General features: G+C 40.9%; 1 long non-coding RNA gene across 2 annotated transcripts in view; it reads left to right on the top strand.

Annotated features, from left to right (window-relative positions):
• The first annotated feature begins 3,223 nt into the window (after window positions 1-3,223).
• Window positions 3,224-20,346, top strand: part of LOC116542399 — a 72,273-nt gene continuing 55,150 nt past the window's right edge. Inside the window, exons 1-2 of one of the 2 annotated variants that reach the window (XR_004265203.1) lie at window positions 3,224-4,478; window positions 4,964-5,097. This is a non-coding gene — a long non-coding RNA (uncharacterized LOC116542399). The remainder of the gene's footprint in view (window positions 4,479-4,963; window positions 5,098-20,346) is intronic. The other variant, XR_004265202.1, reaches the window with a different exon arrangement.

The raw sequence follows: 20,346 nt of genomic DNA on the forward strand, positions 1-20,346 counted from the left end.
CTGACTGCACCCAGTGGTGCTGCTCCTCTATCTTGTTCTGGGTGAGTTAATAATTAGATCTAGAGGCTTGATCCGTTTTGGAAGTTTTTGCAAAATGACTCCCCACTTATTGCTGTGTTCTTCCTGCTGCAGCTCACAGAGGAGCTGGGAGGTCCAGGTCTCTTTTTTTGGGATGTGTAGATTCATCAGTGGGATCAGGTGATGTCAGCCTCCTCCATCCTGCAAGAAATTCTCATCAGCCATCCCCTAAGGATTTGGCAGCTAATTATGGTCATTGACAGATTCATTATTTTATTAGGGTTACAAAATGCTGATATCCTCACACAATAATTATTTCTGCATTTGTTAGCTGGGATAATTCTATGAATAAGAACTTTTGGTCATCAACTGATTAATTTCCCATGGAAATAGTTTGTACATGAAAGTCCAGATAAATGCTCTATTCTTTCCATTTATTTATCAATTTTCAGAATAACAGTTTGGTGTTCTAGCAATCTCCAGTGTGACCAATCCTATCATTATGTACTCATGGATTTTAACTTCTTTGATATAGTTTGACTGGCTGCAATCATTGTTCTTTTTGATGTTTAAATTGTCCCATCCTTGGACAGTGAGAATTCTTTTGGACTGGGCTCTCTGTCATTTTGACATTTCCCTGATAGTCTTGGTTAGTTATCTTGCATCTCATATAATTTCCGATGAGACCTGGAATCAGATTTTTTTTTCCCCAGTGGATTTCAAGGACAAATATTTATAAACTGAAGTCTGGATGCTACTTCGTTTTCATTGTTTCTAGGTATTTTTTGTTTTGAAAGAAAAGAAATACATATTTTTATTGGGCTAGAAAATATATATTTCTTTTTATTTTAAAATAAAAATACATGGTGAGCTTTTATTTGTATTTCTGTTTTCTTTTTCTTTCTTTCTTTCTTCCTTTTTTTTGAGACAATGTTTTACTTCCATCACCCAGGCTGGAGTGCAGTGGCACTATCTGGGCTCACTGAACACCCGCTTCCACCTTCCTGCTCAAGTGATCCTACCGCCTTAGCATCCCTCCCCTTCAATCGCTGGGGACTACAGACATGTGCCACCATGCCTGGCTAATTTTTGTGTGGTTTTTTTTTTTTTGTAGAGATGGGGTTTCACCATATTGCCCAGGCTGGTCTTGAACTCCTGAGTTCATGCAGTCCGCCCATCTCAGCCTCCTGAAGTACTGGGATTACAAGCGTTAGCTACTGCACCCAGCCTTTTGCTTGTATTTCTAAGTCACATTTAAGATTATAGGGATTTTAACTTCTTTGATTTAATGCTGATTTTCTTTACTTTTACACTAAAAGTTCTTGATGCCTAATAACATTGTGGGGTATACATATGTGTGTGTGTGTAGTTTCAAAATAACAATGTCAACACCACTACTTGTTATTAATAAAAAATAAGGCTACAGGATACTATTTAAAATTTTTCTATATTCTTCTTGTCCTTAAGATACATTCCTGTAGGGATGAACCATTCCATATCTGTTTCTTAAAATTAGTTAATTTTTCTCTTTTCTTTCCTCTCATCCAGTACAATGTCATTAAACACCAATCTAATATATAGTTAGGTTCATTTATTTTGTTTTGATTTTTAATCATTTTTTTCCATTTTGGTTGAATATTATTTTTTAACAATGTAACAAGTCCACAAGGTTCCAAAGTCAGAATTCTAAAGCAGGTGCCCTCCGAGCAATCGAGCTCGGTTCCTTCTCCTGCTTCCTATTTTTTCCTTCTCTCACAGGTAAACTTAAAAAAAATAAGTTTTGTTTTCTTCATTTCATTTTAAAAATAGAACAGGCACACACATATTTTTAATGACTTCTGTCTTAGACAAAGGGTATTACACTACATCTGCTATTCGACACCTTGCCTTTTGTCTTTAATTGCTTCTTTTCTTGCTTCTTTTCACAGCAGCACAGCCCTGGATTGTGTGGGTGTATCACAGTTATTCATGTTGTCCCCCGTGATGGACACTGGGACCCCGCGATGGACACTGAGGTTATTTCTGTCTTTTTCTATTATAGATAGTGTTGTAATAGGCAGCTCTGGGCCTGTGTTGTTTGCATTTGTTGGTAACAAGTTGAATGAGTTTAGAAGTCATCTTAGTTTTAATATTCCAGGGCTTAGGTAAGTAGAATTATTCACTTAACATACAGGTATTTATTGATGTTTATTATGTGACAAAACCTGTGCTAGTTTTGGGAAAGAGGGCTGGACAGAGTGATGAACAATACAGGCATGGCCCTGCCCTTGTGGGGCTTACAACATAGTAGGGAAAGCATGTGAGTAATGGTAGAAATAAATGTATAATTGAATGCATCATGAATGATGTGGGGGGAATGAAAGGAGTGATCTGAGGGGACTGAGGTGGTGGCAAGCAGCCAGGGAAAGCCTCCAGAAGGAATGGCCATTAGGTGGTCATTTGAAGGAAAATGAAGAACAGACCAGGCAGAGATGCAAAGCAACGCCGCGGGGCCAAGCCAGCCCAATGTAAAAAGTTCACAGGCAGGAGAAGGCTCACATTTCAAGCAGGAAAAGGGCAGTGGATCTACATCATGGGCAAGGAGGAAGGTGGCAAGGGATATAGGGTGAGGGTGTGCAGGGCAGGCGACCAGGATCTGGGGGAACTGGGAATCCATCCTAAGGTACAGGAAGACACTGGAGAGTTTGCACTAGTGGTGTGATCCAGTTCGTTCTGTAAAATGCCATTCCGACTTCTGTGTCCAGAAGGACTGGGGAGGGATGGGAGCAGAGGCACAAAGACTAGGAGGGGATGATTGCAGGAGTCCAGAAAACTGATGACGGCAGCTTGGCTTAAGGTAGTGGGGTCAGGTTAGAGAAGAGGGAATGGGTTGAGCTGTTTTGGAGGAAGAGTAGATCAGAATTACTGGATGGAAGTATTGGACTGAATGAGAGGGAAGGAGGTATAACTCCTTGGTCTTGAGCATAGGAACTGGCTTATTGAGCTGGATAACTTTGAAAAAGGATGGGTGGGGGTGGGAGAGACTGTATATTTGGGACATTCTAATTTGAGATCTATGAGAAATCTAAATGCAGACACAGGGAAAGTCCTGGGTACATCTGTTGGGACCTCTGAAGGTGTCATCTGGAGGTTGCACACACGCAGGATGGGAGAAGATTACCCAGGGGAAGGGCAGTGAGTGTGAAAAGAGACTCCAGAACTTGATCCAAGAAATTCCAACATTTAGGGCTCGAAGAAAATGAAGCACTGATTGAGAAGATTGGATTATTTTTAGCAACAGTGGGAGTGAAAATTATCTCTTCTCAATAATTTACATTTACAGCATTATAGAACAACGGAGATTCTGGAGATATGTAGTCTGGCTCCCCCATTTAATTGAAAAGAAAAGGAGCTGGAGAATTCTGAAGTTACTGTCTATTGCCTGCCAGCAAGCACAGCCTGCCCTGTACAGATAGTTTGACTCCAGGAAGAACACTGACCTCAATTAGCTTGCAAATGCAGGAAAAAAAGTTAAAACGACAAAGTGACTCCCCTGGAGTGTTATCATACCCTTTTACTGGGGTATGGCTCTGGGCATCCTTGCAGGGGCTCACTGGCCTGGGATTGGCAGTGGGGCATGGCTGTCAGTCATGCCATTTGCCACATTTTCTTCTTTTCCCTCTTTCTGGGTGCATGGCAGGACTGCTCCATTCAGTCTCCTCATGGTTGGATACAGCCATGTGGCTGTTTCTGGAGAAAAAGTTATGGGTTGAAATGACTCCAGGCCAGAGCTTTCCTTGCCAAAGTGGGATTCTCTACAGTGCTTTGCCTTCTGGCACAGTGACTGAAATCTTTGAGATATTGACAGCCCCGTCAGGCTGGATTCTGTGAGGAGCAGAGTCCCTCTGACAGCCTGAAATGAACATGCATCATGAGCAAGATAGAAATCTTTGTTGTCTTAAGCCACCGACATTTGGAGGTTGTTTGTTACGACAGCATAACTTAGTCTATGCTGACCGATACCCTGGATGTTCTACTGTCTGCTTTTCAGGAGCTAAATGGACAGTCTGTGTATTTAGTCCTTCAAGGACAAGTAGATACTCTTATTTTTTTTTATTTTTTGTGATTCAAGACTTTGTATAGTTTGCCAAATTAGGTTTTGATGTTGGAGGTGCTGACACCCAAAGTCTTAACCGGAGGAGCTGAGGTTGCTTTTTGCAGACTTTTATGCTGAAATGAATTTCCTGCACCAAGGAGGAAGTATTGGGATACATCATGGTGGGCATTTCTGCTAGTAACATGGAGACCAGGAGGCAGGCCTTCCTGAAGGAGCTGGTCTGAGGGAGACAGTTCGAGGAGTAAACAAACAAGCCAGCAAATAACAACAAGCATTTGCCATCAGAAATGGAAGGGGAGAGAGGAGGTGATCAGGCCCCAAGGGGACACGCTCCAAATGATGGTGAAATTTCCATGAGGTCCAGGTAACTGTTTCTTGTTACTTCATGCCTTTTTCCCCAAAAGGAACTAGGAAAACAATAATCTCCTCCTCATCCAGTAAGAGAAAGAACAGATCTAACAAAAGTGAAAGGAAGCAACTCATCTCAAATTGGAGACAAGTAAGCAGAGGACTGCAGGGGCTTTCTCATGCACAGGGGAACCCGGAACTTTGCCACCAGGACTGTGAGGAATCAGGAGTTCAGGCAGCCCACCCATGTCTGGCCTCTGTGATTTCTAAGAGAAAACCCAGAAGTAAATTGTGTAATTTGCCAAAATAGGTTTTAATAGATTTTAATGCTGGAGAGGAATGCTTATACCCAAAGTCTTAACCAGAGGAGCTGAGGTGGCTTGAAGAATGCCCTTCTCCCACCGAGCCCCCTCCCCAATCCCTTCTTAGCCCTATCATGAGCTTTAAGTATGTCTGCCAATCACTTACTGCCAGCCCGAAAATCCTTTGCTGGTTCTACAGGGAACTCAGCCGCTAAGTACACTTAATGGATTCAGTTTTAGAGTGGCCAGGTTTTGCTGTGTGGCCAGATATCTACAAAGAAATGCATCTCCCAATAGAGTGACAGATATTCCATCTTTGCTATATATGAGTTTGTGAGAATAATGCCTTAATGAGGGTAATTCTTAACTGCTTGGACTCTGGGAGACAGCTTAGCTTTTTCACACAAGCTGTTGAAATCTTTCTTAAATGTTGAGATATCACACATCTTTCCTGACATGGTGGCTGAGTCTTCTTTATATCAACAGGTAGGGCCCCCAGGGAGGGAGAGCTGGGCTAGGGCTCCCCAAAACTTTGCTGCTCTGCTAGAGGCATGCCCATGGACAGTCGATGGGCAAAGTTCACTGTCATCACCCGACCTCTTCCTGTAGTTTCCAGGACACATTTCCTGCTTCCTTTCTCTTAGCCACTGGTGGGGCTCACCTTATAAATGGGCAATAACAGAAAATGCATATAACATTTGGGGTCAGACAGGAATGGGTCTCAGTTCTCCACTCAATTTTCCCTGTCCTGCATATCCAGCAGGCTGTGAAGCTGACAGAGACACTGGAGGTGGGAACACCGGCAGTGGGAGCCGATGTGCCTTTGTCATTACTGCTACTGCTGGTGGCTGTCATTTAGGTAGGAGAGCTAAAAAGCAGAACAGCTAAGAGAATGGAAACTTCACAGTTACATAATCGCAGTTACATAATAGATGCAGAGGAGAGCTGTGCCATTCCCCTGCCTACTCCCTCTGCCTCCCATGGTCCTACTTCATTAATCCATCTGACACACCAACCCCAGCCCATGACACAGTGAGGTAAAAGGCAGCATGAAGGCTGTGCTATGTCTCAGACTTCAGAGCCCCTTCAAAATGGGTTGATGAGTGATAATCAGGATTGAATTCTGTGGTTGGCAGTTAGAAGCTGTGTGGCCTCTGCTAAGTGACTAAACCCTTCTGAGCTGTTTCCTTCTCTGTCATATAAAATAGGGTTGATAATAATAGCACTGATCTTTATAGAGTGGCCATAATAATTAAATGGAATAATGCATAGAGTTCCTAGCCTGCTGCCTTGCATATAGCAATATATGCTGATTGTTTTTATTTTGAAAAAGAGAAAGTGAGAGGAGAAAAGATGGGTGTCTTAGACCATTCTGGCAGCTATGACAAAATACCACAGACAGTGTGGCTTATAAACAGTAGACATTTATTTCTCACAGTTCTGGAGGCTGAGAAGTCAGATGTGATGCTTGGTGAGGACCCATTCCCTGGGGCATAGGTGGTGCCTTCTGGCTGTGCCCTCACATGGAGCAAGAGGCCGGCAGCTGTCTAGGCTCCCATACTCAGGACCTAGTCACCTCCCAAAGGCCCCACCTCCTAACACCATCACATTAGCTTCCAGCATGTAAATTTTAATTTTTGGAAAACACGAATATTCGGACAACAGCAGTGGGAGTGGCACATGATGTGATGGTTTGATTTTGTTCCCCATGAACCTTAGAAGGGTCTACAGACTGCGTCTGACTCTCTATCACAGAAACTCGTGGTCCAAGGGGGACGTCACTGCCTTTAGGATCTGTGACCCAGCTCAACCTACGTAGTGACCGCTTTGAGGAGGAACTTATGCTAAGAGCTATATTTATCAGCCCCTCAGACAGTCCTTGGAGGGGGGATGCTTTTGACCTCCTCAAGGGGAGGAAGTGGGCAGAAGCCCAGGACAATTCTCCCTCTATGTCTGCTGGCAGATGTGAGGCTTGCATACACTTTTTTCCTTCTTTAAATATGAGTGAACATTAAAAAGAAGTTCCCTTTCAATGAAACAGCTCTGCAGCTTAGAAAAAATAACATGTTATCTGGAGGATGGAGGATTTAGAGAAAGAGCAGATCTCTAAGGCTTTTTTCTACAGGAAATAGAAGACTGTTTTACAAAACATCTGCCTGGTGTCCTCAAAAAGTCAAGAAGATTGGAATTCCGTGAAATGGGAGCAAAATGCCACAGAGACAACGTATGGGTTCTAGGGAGGGTGGAGCCAAACGCTAATCCCTGTGACAGAGTTCAGGGCTTTTCCCGCAGCGCTCACTGTTGCCTTGGTGGGACAGCCATCTATAGGAACCACATACAGGGTCAGGGCTGAGCTGCTCCTACAAAGGCAGCCTGGTCAGCGAGCCATGACAGGCACTGCCCTAGAAACACAGGACATAAACCACTCAGCACCGAGCTGGGACCTCCTGTCACCTCTACCTCCGGTTCTAAATCTATCCCCACTTCCCCCACGCACACCTGGAAACTCACCTGGAAAACGGAGTGCCTAGGAATCTCAACTTCTTAATTCTTTGATCTTAATTGAGAAAGTCTAACTGGAAGTCAGCAGCCTCTGACAGACCCCACTCAATGCTGCATGGACCTCTCTTTGTAAGGATAAGCAGGCCCAAAAAAATTATAAGTAAACAAAACAAACAAACAAAAATCACCCTGCACCCGACACATATTCCTCCAGGAAGCAGGCTGACTCCAAGAGAAAGGGGAAATCATTTGAAATCCTGGAGTGGGATTCTCAAAATGTAAGATGCAAGTTTATGAACGAGAACGATCTTTGACAAGCGGTCCATGGACTTAAAATGAAAAACATAGTTGCCAAAAATAAAAATGGCAGAGAAGGCACAATGAGCAGATTGAGTGATGCAGAAACTTGCCTGAGCGAGAGATTGGCAGGTCATTGCCATGTGGCTGTTAAAGCACAGCATCAAAGTCCTCCCACAGGAGAAGGAGAATTATAGAGGCACACAGAGAATGTACACGAAGATTAGGCGCCAAGGTTAGATCCAGAGAAGTGCAGATACTCCCAGAGGATATCACAGAAGGGGGCACACAGCAGGCTGTGGCAATGCACAAAGTTACAGAACCACAGACGTGGATCCCACGCAATGTTCAAGTGTTTCTCAAATGGAACAAAACCAGAAACAAATGGCAAAAGGGTAAGCAAGCACACCTTGGAAACCCCAAAATACTAAAAAACAAAAAACAAAAACAAGAACAAAAACCAACTCCTGATATCACAGAGAAAATCAGCACTGTAATTATAGACTATTTAGGGAATAATTACCAAAGTATGTGTATGTGTATGTCTATGTGAATGAGTATGTGGCTGAAACTTAAGGAACATAATTATTTTATTGAAACTCTTCCAGAAACTGTTGCAGAAAGGAATACAATTTCCTAATCTTTTTAACAGAGATGGCCTAAACCTGATAAAAACATAATAAAAATAACATTTAAAACATAAAACTATAGCACAATCTCCAGGATGAATGCATTCAGTGTTGTAAAGATGTCAGTTCTTTCCACTGATGTGCAAACAGTATAACGCTAGTCAATAGCCTAACCTAATTTCTTTTCAGAACTTGGCCAAGGGATTCTAAAATTTATCTGAAAGTGAAACATGCAAGGAAAGCCAAGAAAATTCTGGAAAAGACAGCAATTGTCTGGTAATTGCTATAGCTATTAAAGAGTATCACAATGTTTCAATGGTCAGAATAGCCTTGAGCTAACCTCATGGGAGACCGATCAACGGGGAGAGGTGGAGCAGAAACATGTGTCCAGAAACAGATATATGCAGGAAGATTCCTAAAATTAGTAAAAATGGTGTTTAAGTCAGCATTGCAAGGGTTTATTACTCAGTATGATACATCAGCCCAGCTTGTTACTTATTTGGCAAAACACTGACAACAAAAATTGCAACAGCAATAAGTATAAATCTTTATCAGATTAATTACATGTAAAATAAAAAAAGCCATAAAAGCATTAGAAGGACTTGCAGGAGCATAAATTTGTAATCTTAGGCTAGGGGTAGCGGACTTCTAAAACCAAGATTTTAGAGTCTGAAACCTTAAGGGAAATTTTGATAGATTTGACTCAAATTAATGAAAAAAACTCTTCAGAATGGAAAATATTATAATAAAAATTTCAAATAAAGCCGAATTGGGAAAATAAGACAGAAGACGAATATTAACAACATGTACAGAGCTTTGCAAACCAATATGCAAACTACCGACACCCTAATTTGGTGAGTGCTATGATCCATACCCATATTCCTCCTTTAGGACTGAATTCCTAATCCCCAGCTGCCAGGAGGGTGGCAGCTGAAGGCTCACAGTGAATCTTTTTACAGGAATTGCCCTCTGCTAAAGAAAGCTGCCTCTCATAGGAAGGAAAACCACTCCAAGGGGTAGCCTACCTCCAGTGTGACCCACCTCTGCAAAGGGGCTCCTGCTGTGGGCTGAGGGCCTGCAGCCAGAGCACAGCTTTGTGCCTCTGCCTCTGTGCTGCCTCTGCCCTGCTGCCCTCCCTTCCTCCAGGCATGGCCCTGAGAGCCCCAGACATCCTGCATGCACATCTCTGTTTCAGAATCTCTTTCCTGGACAACCTGACCTAAGAAACCAACTAGATAAAAATGGGCAAGCAACACAAGCGCAGATCACACACACACAAAAAGGGAGAGGGAACCTAAACAAGATGGCCAGTTAGCGTTGAACGTGTGGCACAATGCCCTGGTGGAGCGAAGCAGCACGAGAGGCAGGGCTGTGGGAATGTAGTGAACACAGCATTTCTGAATGGAAATTGAGCAGTATGTGTGAAAATCTAGAAGGTACTTATGTTTTTCTTGGGAAATCTCTTATGAATTTATCCTAAGGAGATAACTATAAAAACAGATGTATTAGCCAGGATTCTCCAGGAAAACAGAACAGAAGTACGTGTGTGTGTGTGTGTGTGTGTGTGTGTGTGTGTGTGTGTGTGTGTAAAGAGTTTTTTATTTTGAGATAGGGTTTCACACTGTTGCCCATGCTGGAGTGCAGTGGTGTGATCATAGCTCACTGCAGCCTTGAACTCCTGAGCTCAAGCGATCCTCCTTCCTTAGTGTCCCAAGTATTTGGGGGTACAGGCATGCACCAGCATGCCCAGCTAATTAAACTTTTTTTTTTTTTCAGTAAAGATGAGAATTTGCTATATTGCCAAGGCTGGTCTTGAACTCCTGGCCTCAAACATTCTTCCCTCTTTGGCTGCCCAAAGTGCTGAGATTACAGGTGTGAGCAGCTGTCCACACCTTTCTATAAAGAGATTTACTATAAGGAATGGGTTCACATCATATAGAGGCTGAGAAGTCCCTAGATATGCAGTTGGCAAGCTGGCGAGCCAGCAGGAGAGCACACGGTATAGTTCCAGAGTCTGAGTCTGAAGGCAGGAAAAGACCAAGGTCCCAGCTCAAGGCAGTCAGGAAAGAGGCGTTTATTATTTAGTCTTTGTGTTCTATTCAAGATCTCAACGGATTGGATGAGGCCCAGCCATGATGGAGAGGCAATATGCTTTACTCACTTTACCAACTTGGATGTAAACTCATGAAGAAGCACTCCCAAAGGCACACCCAGAATACTATTTGACCAAATGTCTGGGTAACCTGTGGCTCAGTCAAGTTGTTACATAAATTAACCATCCCAACAGGTATGCACAGAAACATTGGTTGGAGCACAGCAGTTTGTGTTCATTCATAGCACCCTGAGTACCTAAACAAATCCACAGCCAAGCAAAGAGTGCACCTGGGCTGTACAGGGACCCAGCATCTCCCCTCAGCAACAGCCCAGAATACACAGGGCAGCAAGGACCCTGGCCTGTACAGGGAGGGCGAACGTCCCATTCCTGGTCCTTTAAGTTCAGCCAAACCCTGGCTGGAACTTAAAGGCAAGTCACAAAAACTGCCTTGTTTCCAGCCCTTTACTCCTCATGCAGCCCACCTGCTCTCAGCCCACCTGCTCTCACCCTACCCTTCGGGTTCCTAACCCCACTATCTGCACTCAGGTCTTACATTACCATTTTCCTCCTGGCTGCCCACAGTGATGCATGCTTAGATTCACTTTTGGGGCTTCATGAAATTCTTATTTTCTTTGGGCACTGAACTCTGCATCATAGTATTCCTGTGTTCTTTAAGTAACTTCCTTACTCCAACCCAAGTCACAAGGACCTCCCACGCTTGACTGTGCATAGTCGGAGGATTTGGCCTAACCCAGCATGCTGGCCTCTCCTGCAGATGTGCCAGGCATCCTGCCAAGGAGTCAGCGCGCCTGCTTCCGAGAAGGGACTGCTCATCGTGTTGAGCTTCCTTGCCAGCTCAGCCCTGAGATGACCTAGGAGTTTCTATCCCCTATTCCACCTGGGACACTCATGGTCCTTGACAGCCACAGGTTTCCAGTGGCAGCCAATAAGACCTCCAGATAGGTGGCAGGGACGGAAATGCTTCAGAGTTTTTCCATGGACAGAGAAGATCAGGGATTTTTTTTTTTTTTAAATAAAAAGTAAGTGTCAAAGTGAAGTTGGCATCAGGCAGTTGAGATGCTAGCAGGACCCTGAGGGGTACTGAACACATGCAACCACACTGTGTTGTATTTTTAGGCAACTGCTTACCCATTGCAGAAAACACAGTGGGTAAAACTGTTTCCTTGGGGTGACCACTGGACTTTCTGCATTTTCAGAGGTTGTCAGTATTTTCATAGGAGTCCCATTTCTTTTTAAGAACCAGATCACCAACGCCCCGTTAATTATCTTTCCACTCCCACAGGCCTCTCACTCTTTTGCCTTTCCCTCCCCTTCTCTTTTAAACTAATTAATTAAAAAGCTTTACAAAAGCAATACATGCTAATGTTAAAAATTAAAGCAGTATAGAAAACTATAACACAAAAAGGAAAAGCTCCTTTGCCCTCAGCCCCTACACTCCTCAGAGGTGGCAACAATAAACACTGGCTTCTTTCTAAAACTTTCCCTGCATAGACAATCAGAGAAACGTAGATTGATAGACTGATTTATGAAAAGATGGCTGAATAATAATGTTCAATGCTCTGTTACTTGCTTTTTCATACTTAATTCATGCTAGACGTGATTTCACAGCAGTTGTCAAGCAGGTCTATCACCCTTTTCAACATTTGCATTTTGTCAATTATAAATAAAAATTAATTAATTAAGAAGCAGTTGGATTTGGTTCTACTGTAGAAGTGTACCATTATTCATTTACTTATTCCACAGATTGACTTGTAGATTACCTCAGAGGTTTTAATATTAAATGCTCTAGTAAACATCCTTAGGCATGTGTTTTTGAAGAACTGGGCTATTGTATCAACAGGAGATTGTTTTATAGGTCTTTATAAAGTTAAACTGTTTTTACTGGTATAGAATTTAATAATTGTCAAATCAAATTTGCTCTTTTAAAGTTTCTTCTTCTTATCAAATGACACTTTTTTTTTTGTCTTGGTCTTCTATAAACCTGCCCTTAAGCTGTGACAAAATTAATTAAAAAAATCCATGTTGATCCATGGGATCCATAAATTCTTTTTTATAGATGACAATTCTGTGTTGTGGGCGAGGCTCCAGGAGGGTGCACAGCAGTGCACCCCCTGCGTCTGTGAGCGGGCATTCTGCAGAATCCCCACAGCCTGACCTGCTGCCCTTTGCTGGTTTTACTTGAAGCTATTATTCCAATTGACTCACTCTTGGCTGACATCTGGATGCGTTTTATAATAGATTGTTTTCATAATTCCACAAAAAGATTCTTAAGATTAATACTTGTTTATTTTCATTTTCCATTGGACCTTAAATTAGCTAGCAGCTAATGCTGGCATAACCCCTTACTGGAAGCCATTTTACCTAAGTGGAGGGGATGGCAAATTCATCCAACCTTGGGTTTTCTGTTGCTTTAAAACCTCTTGCCAACCGAATATTCCAGAGTGGCTATCAAATCAACCAATAGCAAAATATTTGGAGTATTTACCGGTTAGCTGGGGTGTAAGCAGCCAGATGTGTGGATAGGTCATACGGTTACCTTCCCCATGTAAGTAGGGGTCAGGGGGTACCCATAGACATGTGTGCGTGTACAATGTATGTTCATGTACAGTCAAGCATACAGGCGCCAAGACATTTTATTGGGATATTAGGTATTTTCTTCTCTCTGTTGTAGGTATTTTTTTCCTCTCTCACCTGAAGATTTTTTCTTTGCTTTTTGAGATTGTACTTTCAAAGACATTCAAGACACCCAGATTTTAAATTCAGGGTGCTAATCCAGGGTTTTGTTTTTGAAGACCTGGGATCATTGAAAGGATTAAGTTAGAACTTCCCAGAGGAAAGAGGCAAGTGACTGCCTTTGAATTTAAGGAGTGTGTGTGTGTGTGTGTGTGTGTGTGTGTGTGTGGTGGAGGAGGCGGTTGTTTGCTCTTTAACATTTGTTCTTTTAAGGTTTCTTCTTATTATCACGTGTCACTCTTTTTTTTTTCTATAAACTTGCCACTAAGCTGTGATCAAATTGATCATTTAAAAAAATCTCTGTTGATCTGTTGTGATCCATAAATTATTTTCTTATAGATTATCATGGGCACAGCTCAAGGCTAGTGGTACAAGAGCACCCCTTCTTAGTAACTTAAAAAGCCTGTTGTTTTTGCAAAATCATTAGAAGCTTTTAGCAATGTTGTCAAGAGCCTTTCTTAACTCTTTGGTGACTGGTCTGAGTCCGTTATGGGTGGAAGGTCTGATATGATCAGACAGGCCCTGACATTTCTGGTGAACTCATGAAATCCTGCATCTTGTTCAAATGTGCAATTTTGCTTTTGTAATTAATTTGCATTAGCTTCATGCTGTGTGGGAAGATCAGATAATTTTGCCCTGCCCCAGGGGAGAGTGTTGCAAAGGTATATAGGACATGAACGTGGGTAGGGCAAGAAGTGTGCCTACAGTGTGCTATAGCACAGTGTGTGCTCCGCTCCTTACACAGTGACGAACTTGTGAAGGAGTTACAATCTTGTTGATTTCCAAATGACCAAGAGTTTTTAAAAACATAAATATGCAGCTTGAGAGCCTACATTTGTACAAGTGTGTGGTAGAGTGTGTGTGTGTGTGTGTGTGTGTGTGTGTGAACATGCTTGTATGTGTGTTCTCACAAATGGGAAGGAAGTATAAGAGACGAAAGGCAATGGTTTGTTTCCTTTCGGAATTTAGGAGATATGTTCAAGACAAGGAATTTCTTCTTCTATCTTCATCAGAGTGCTGGAAAATGGAGAAAAAAAAAAAACAACAAACCATAAACTTCAGGCACTCAGGTTTCTGAGTTAAGAGCAGCATTCAAATGTTGTTCCAAACCTCTATGGTCATAAGATTTCTATATTTTAAGTTGGATGGTACAATACTAACTCAAAGTAGGCTGTAAAAGTTAAGGAAGTGTGTTGTAATTTCTAGAGCAATCACTCCAAATATAATGCAATGAGGTATTGCTAAAATGCCAACAGACACAATAAAGTGGAATTCCAAACACTTCAAATAAACAGCGAAGAAAGCTGAGGACAATTAATTTAAACTCTCTAGGGGCAGACAGCAGGCCTTAAATGAATGCTTAAAGAAAAGTCAGCAGAAGAGAAAAGCAAAACAAACAAACAAAAAATCACTCTTCATTTCCTCTCCTAAACATTTTTTAAAAAGTAGCTTGCAGGACGTAGAGGAAATTCTTTTAGAAGAACAGCTGCCCAAGTAAAGTACCTGAATATCTTACCTAATTAAGATATTTTTAAGCGACAAATACTCATACTTTTAAGGAAATACAACCACAAGCTCTGCAACTTAGCGATCAAACAATGAGACTCAAGGAGAATTAATACACGGAGGGCAGCAACTATAGCACCTCAGGACTACCAAGTTTATTAGAATTGATGTTGTCAAAAATGGAACTGTCATATGGATGAGATTTTAGAAATTATACAGTATGTAGAGAAAGGAAGGAAGGGGATTTGAATACTATGGTAAGTACAAGTGACAGGGAAAATGTGCTCTAGTGCACCACTGATGCAATTTAAATGGAGAAAAGAGCACTTTGGAATAAAACATTATACTTAGAAAGGATTCTTAAGAGTTTTAAAAAAGGTTTCCTGAAATGAAAAAAGGTCTGAATTATTAGATGAGAATGCTTATCATGTCTTAGGAAAAAGAAAGTAGCCATTCACCAAGACATGTTCCATGAAAGTGACTATACTTCAAAAATGAATATAAATCCTATCAGCACCAGGAAGAAGAAAATCGTTTATAAGGGGAGAAAGATCATTCTTGCTCCAGACTAAAGGGAGTGATAGAGAAATATTGTGGCCCAAGAATTCTATGTATTTGGCTTGCTAGTCATCTGAAAAAACAATGAAATCATTTTCTAACAAACAAGAAAAAAATTACTCCTTTGTAATATACTCGTGACCTTTCTTGCCACGGTAATATGGAGAGCCTTGGATAAGCGTAGTGTATTAGTCAGGGTTCTCTAGAGGGATGGAACTAATAGAATAGATATAAAGTTCAGTTTGTTTAGTTTCTCTGAACAATGCTGTAATAAGCATTTTTGTCCAAAGATCCTTATCCATGGTGCCTCATTTTATGGGCCCTAGAGGATACCTACATGGGATGATTAATACGGAATGTCAACTTGATTGGATTGAAGGATACAAAGTATTGATCCTGGGTGTGTCTGTGAGGGTGTTGCCAAAGAAAAGGGGAGTTTATTAAGCATTAACTCACACAGTCACAAGGTCCCAAAACAGATTGTCTGCAGGCTGAGGAGCAAGGAGAGCCAGCCCGAGTTCTAAAACTGAAGAACTTGGAGTCTGATGTTTAAGGGCAGGAAGCATTCAGCATGAGAGAAAGATGTAGGCTGGGAGGCTAGGCTCGTCTCTCTTTTTTAACATTTTTTCCTGTCAGCTTATATTCTAGCCACACTGGCAGCTGATTAGATTGTGCTCACCCAGATTAAGGGTGAGTCTGCCTTTCCCAGCCACTGACTCGAATGTTAATCTCCTTTGACAACACCCTCACAAACACACCCAGAATCAATACTTTGTATCCTTCAATTCAATCAAGTTCACACTCAGTATTAACCGTCACATGTAGATATCCTCTAGGGCCCATAACATGAGGCACCACGAATAAGGACCTTTGGATAAAAATGCTTATTACAGCATTGTCCAGAGAAACTAAAAAACTGAACACTTTTCCGTAAGGAAACTGTTAAATAGGTTCTGCTTATCCATACCATAAACTATAATGCAGTGGATAAAAAGAGGAGAGAGAGAAAGTGAGAAGCAGAGGGATTTCATCTGATATTGTTGAGTGGGAAAAGTAAAATGAAGAAAGAACATACAACATGATCTCATTTGAATAATCAAACCATATTTAAAAAAATTATATGCACATGTTACCTACCATCCACACATAAGTATTATATATTGCATATATGTACATACACATATACAAAGATGAACGGGCATTTGTATATGATTGTGAGAGCAGGGGCAATATGGAAATCAGCACAATTGGCTGTTAGCATGGATGGCTGGAATGTGGGGAGGTGGGGTTGGAGGATAATGTGGGTGTAGGGAGGAAGGATGAAACAAAAGGAAGAGAAAAGGAAAGATGAGAAAAAAAAGGACTGCAAACAGAAATAAACAGTATGCTTTATGTATTTATGTAAACTGATATATAGGCATGCTTATAAGAAGACATAAATAGGACGTTAAATATATTTTTCATTTAAATGTGTAGAGTGATTCTTCTGTTAACTTTTAGCATGTTAATATTTTGCTAATTTGCTTCAGAATTTTTCAGAACAATAATGTCAAGCTCAAAAGCCCTCACCCCTTCATTCCTGCCTGCTGCTCAGCAGCACTGCTTTTCCTGAAGTTGGTATAATTAATTAACAGTATTATTGTATAGTTTTACTGTATTTGCCTGTATTTTGCTACTCGATTTCTTGATTTTTACATTTAGGCTAGTGTTTTTGATATTAATCCATGTAGATACATATACATCCAATTTGTGTATTCTGTTGCATGATATTCCATTGTATGAATAAACTACAGCTTATACATGCATTTCCCGACTGAGTGACAGCTATGTTTTGTACATTTTTTTATTGTTATAAACAATGGTACAAATCAATGCCTTTGTACATGTTGCTGAATCTATACGTGTGAAGGAATTTCTCTAGGATATAGGCACACATGCATGTTTGCATATGCCCACATACATTATATGTTATGCATATGCACATTTGTATATGCACAGTATAAGCATATGCAGATGCACAGGTATATGCACACACACATACATTCATATGTGTACATGTATACATGTGTGTTTTGCATGTACACTTCATGTAACATGGACTAATTGAAGATGCACGTATCTTGTGGAACAGCACTTGCCCTCATAGGAATGGAATGTATGTATCACACCCACATGCACACACACCTGCCTAGGACAGCACTTGCTGCATCGTAAGAGATGTACATCTTCAACTTTGCTGGCTGTTGTGTCATGGCTCTCTTATTGATTGTGCCACTTGCTGTTCCCATAAGCAGTGTATACCCTGCTATGCCCTGCACAACACTGGTATTTTTGGACTTAACAAAAATGTCTAAGCAATCCAGTGGATAACAAAACTTGTATAAATATCCACTATACATGTTAAAATATATTAAAAATATCTAAAAGTAGTATTCTTGACTCAAAGACTATGTACACTTCCAGTTTTGATTGAAAAATTGATATTTTATAGGTCAGAAAGAATGAAATATTGGCAATGACATGGGATTCAACCTATCGCCAGGTGGTGCCCTCATTGTGTGGCTGTGGTCGTTTTCATTTTCATAGCTTTGCTGATTCTGAATGTTCTGTTTTATGTAATAAGTTTGCTTATTACTTTCTAATATTTTATATTAATTTGATCATTATCTTTATCTCCTTACTTTCTTAACTGCTTGAACAAAGTTCTTTGTGCATCGTGGATGCTTATTCTTTGTCATGTGTTTTGTTAGTGCAGTCTCCCAGCTTTTACACTGTTGTTTGATTTTGATCATATGGTTTGGCAGAACTACGCATATCTTACATAGTCAAATTTGCTCGTCACTTCCTTTATGATTAATTAATTCTGGGCATGTGTAGAAAGGCTTTATTTATCCCAACATTGTAAAAATACATTCTCTCTTCTGGTACTTTTGTGATTTCATTTATTATGTTTAAATATTTGGCACAACTGTCAATAAATTTGGTATGAGAACTAGGTAGGAGACCACATTCCTTCTCCTTCACCTGCTCTCCAATTGAGCTGCCTTTTTTTTTTTTTTTGGTGGCATTGCTTATTTATGGCACTGAAATGTTGCATTTATAAAATCTAATACTTCCATTTATCCTTGGTTGTGTTTCTGGATTCTGTCTTGTTCTATTTCTTTGATTATATCTCCACTGGAATCACTGGATTTTAATCATTCTAGCCTTTAACATCTGACTGAACCAAGCTTGCTACAATATCCGCTCCCCCACTATTTATTTTTCTGATTTATAAAAGAATCACTAAGTTTCTAACAAGGAACATGTTTGGAGTCTTGTGATTGCATTAAATTATTTATTACTGCGTGACATATTCTGAGAGTGCCTCTTCCAGACAAAAGTACATCTCTCCCTTTTCTTCAGTCTTCTTGTTTATCTCTAAAGAGAGTGGGTGAGGCCTGACTAAGCAATACAAAACAAGACCCAGAAACTGTAAGGGAAAAGACTCATACATATGAGTATACAAAAATAAAACTAAAATTCACCAATGAAAAATACAGTAGAAATTAAATTAAAAAAACAACATCAAACTGGAAAAATACTTGCCAAACACATCAGAAAAAGAACATGTCACTAATGTAAAGCCAGGGATTACAAATCTGTCACCAAAATGTCACACTCAGTGGAAAAATTGACAATACACATGGGAGTCCATAAAGAAAAAACTAAATAATAAAGAGACAGCATAGTATTATTCACCACTGAGCCTGGAAAAGGGTAAATTATCCCATATTAGCCAGTGTGGAAGGTAGGAGGAAGGCCTCTGGTGCTTTGGGAGAGCACCTTTGCACAATGGCATAGGTGTGATATTACCTGTAAAGGCAAAACACGAAATGCACCTAAATGCCAATCTAGAGGGACTTGGGAAAATGCATGATCATTCTTCCCTAAAATAACATAAAAACGCAGTTTTGAAAAAGAATGGGTGGGTTTGAATGTGTTGAAATGTATTGTTATAGCAAAGAAAGTTGGATTTAGAAGAGTAAGCACTGACTGCTCTAATTTGATATGAAAAGGATATGAACCCAATGAACACAAGTGCATAAATGGGCTTGCATATGTTAGACGTCTGGAGGCACAGAAAAACTACTCATGATGGTTACCTCTTGCAAGGAATCTGGTGTTCTGGTTTGTGAAGGACATTGCTATCATTTTTCAAATATTTAGATTTTTTTTAAACGCATGCTTGCCTTACTTTCAATAAGTAAATAAAAAAGGATTGGATGGCACCCTGAAAATGCATCTGATATACGAAACATCCACGTTTGTTAAACAAATATAATGGAACATCTCTTTTGGAAATCAATTATGATTTGCAAAGTTGGCGCCCTAAGTTCCTAAGTTTTGTAAAAATTTAAATTCAATCCAGTTATACTTTTAAATTAGGGAGCAGGTGGTTCGTAATCCAGATGTGAGAGGAACTGCATGCCAGCAGTCACTTTCAGTTTTAAAGAGAGAGGCTGATTAACCTCGGTGAGAGGACCCTTAACAGAGAAGGGCGGATGTGGTGGGGGAGGGAAAGCCACAGACACAGCTTACACTTTTCCTGTCACGCAGGGACACTTGCTCAGCCTCTACTCCTTTTCCTTCAGCCTCTTAGGGACGTGCATTTTTAAAAGATTCTCTGCTACTCTTCTGCACTCAGAATGGCTTTTGTTTCTATGCTTTTTGGTGTAAGGTTTTCAATTATTTCCTCAGCCCTTCGTCTGACCAAGGTTGGGGTCAATTTCTTCTTCCTAGATCTTCCCACAGTCCTGGCTCTGAGGCCATTGTGGGAGTCCCACAGAAACAGGTTGCAGGCTGCTCACTGAGGAGCTGCTCATATATCCTTTGTGAGTTCCGAGAGTGCTGAGAGCTTTCCAGAGTAGTCTGGAGATAACACCCTGGACTTGTCCACGCTCGCTTTTGAAACAAAGCAGATGTGGGATAATTAGTGGTTAGTTCCATATTTTTTGGAAGCCGTAATTTTTTTTCCTGAAAGAATGCACAGAACAGATGCATTCCACTGCAGCAGGCTAAGTGCAGTAACAGGAACATGCACAGAAGTTTATGGGAATGGAGGGGAAGGAGACTGGGAATGGCACAAAGGAGGAGGACGAATTCTCCAAGTGGAAAGTGGTCCCAGAACAAAATTAGAGAAGGCAGAGGTATGAGAGTGGAAAACAGCCTCTAATGGAACAGGCCAACTAGGTGAAAAAC

This window comes from Sapajus apella, unplaced genomic scaffold, assembly GCF_009761245.1.
Source record: "Sapajus apella isolate SASKATOON/1434 unplaced genomic scaffold, GSC_monkey_1.0 scaffold167, whole genome shotgun sequence".
In the NCBI taxonomy this organism is placed as follows: Eukaryota; Metazoa; Chordata; class Mammalia; order Primates; family Cebidae; genus Sapajus; species Sapajus apella.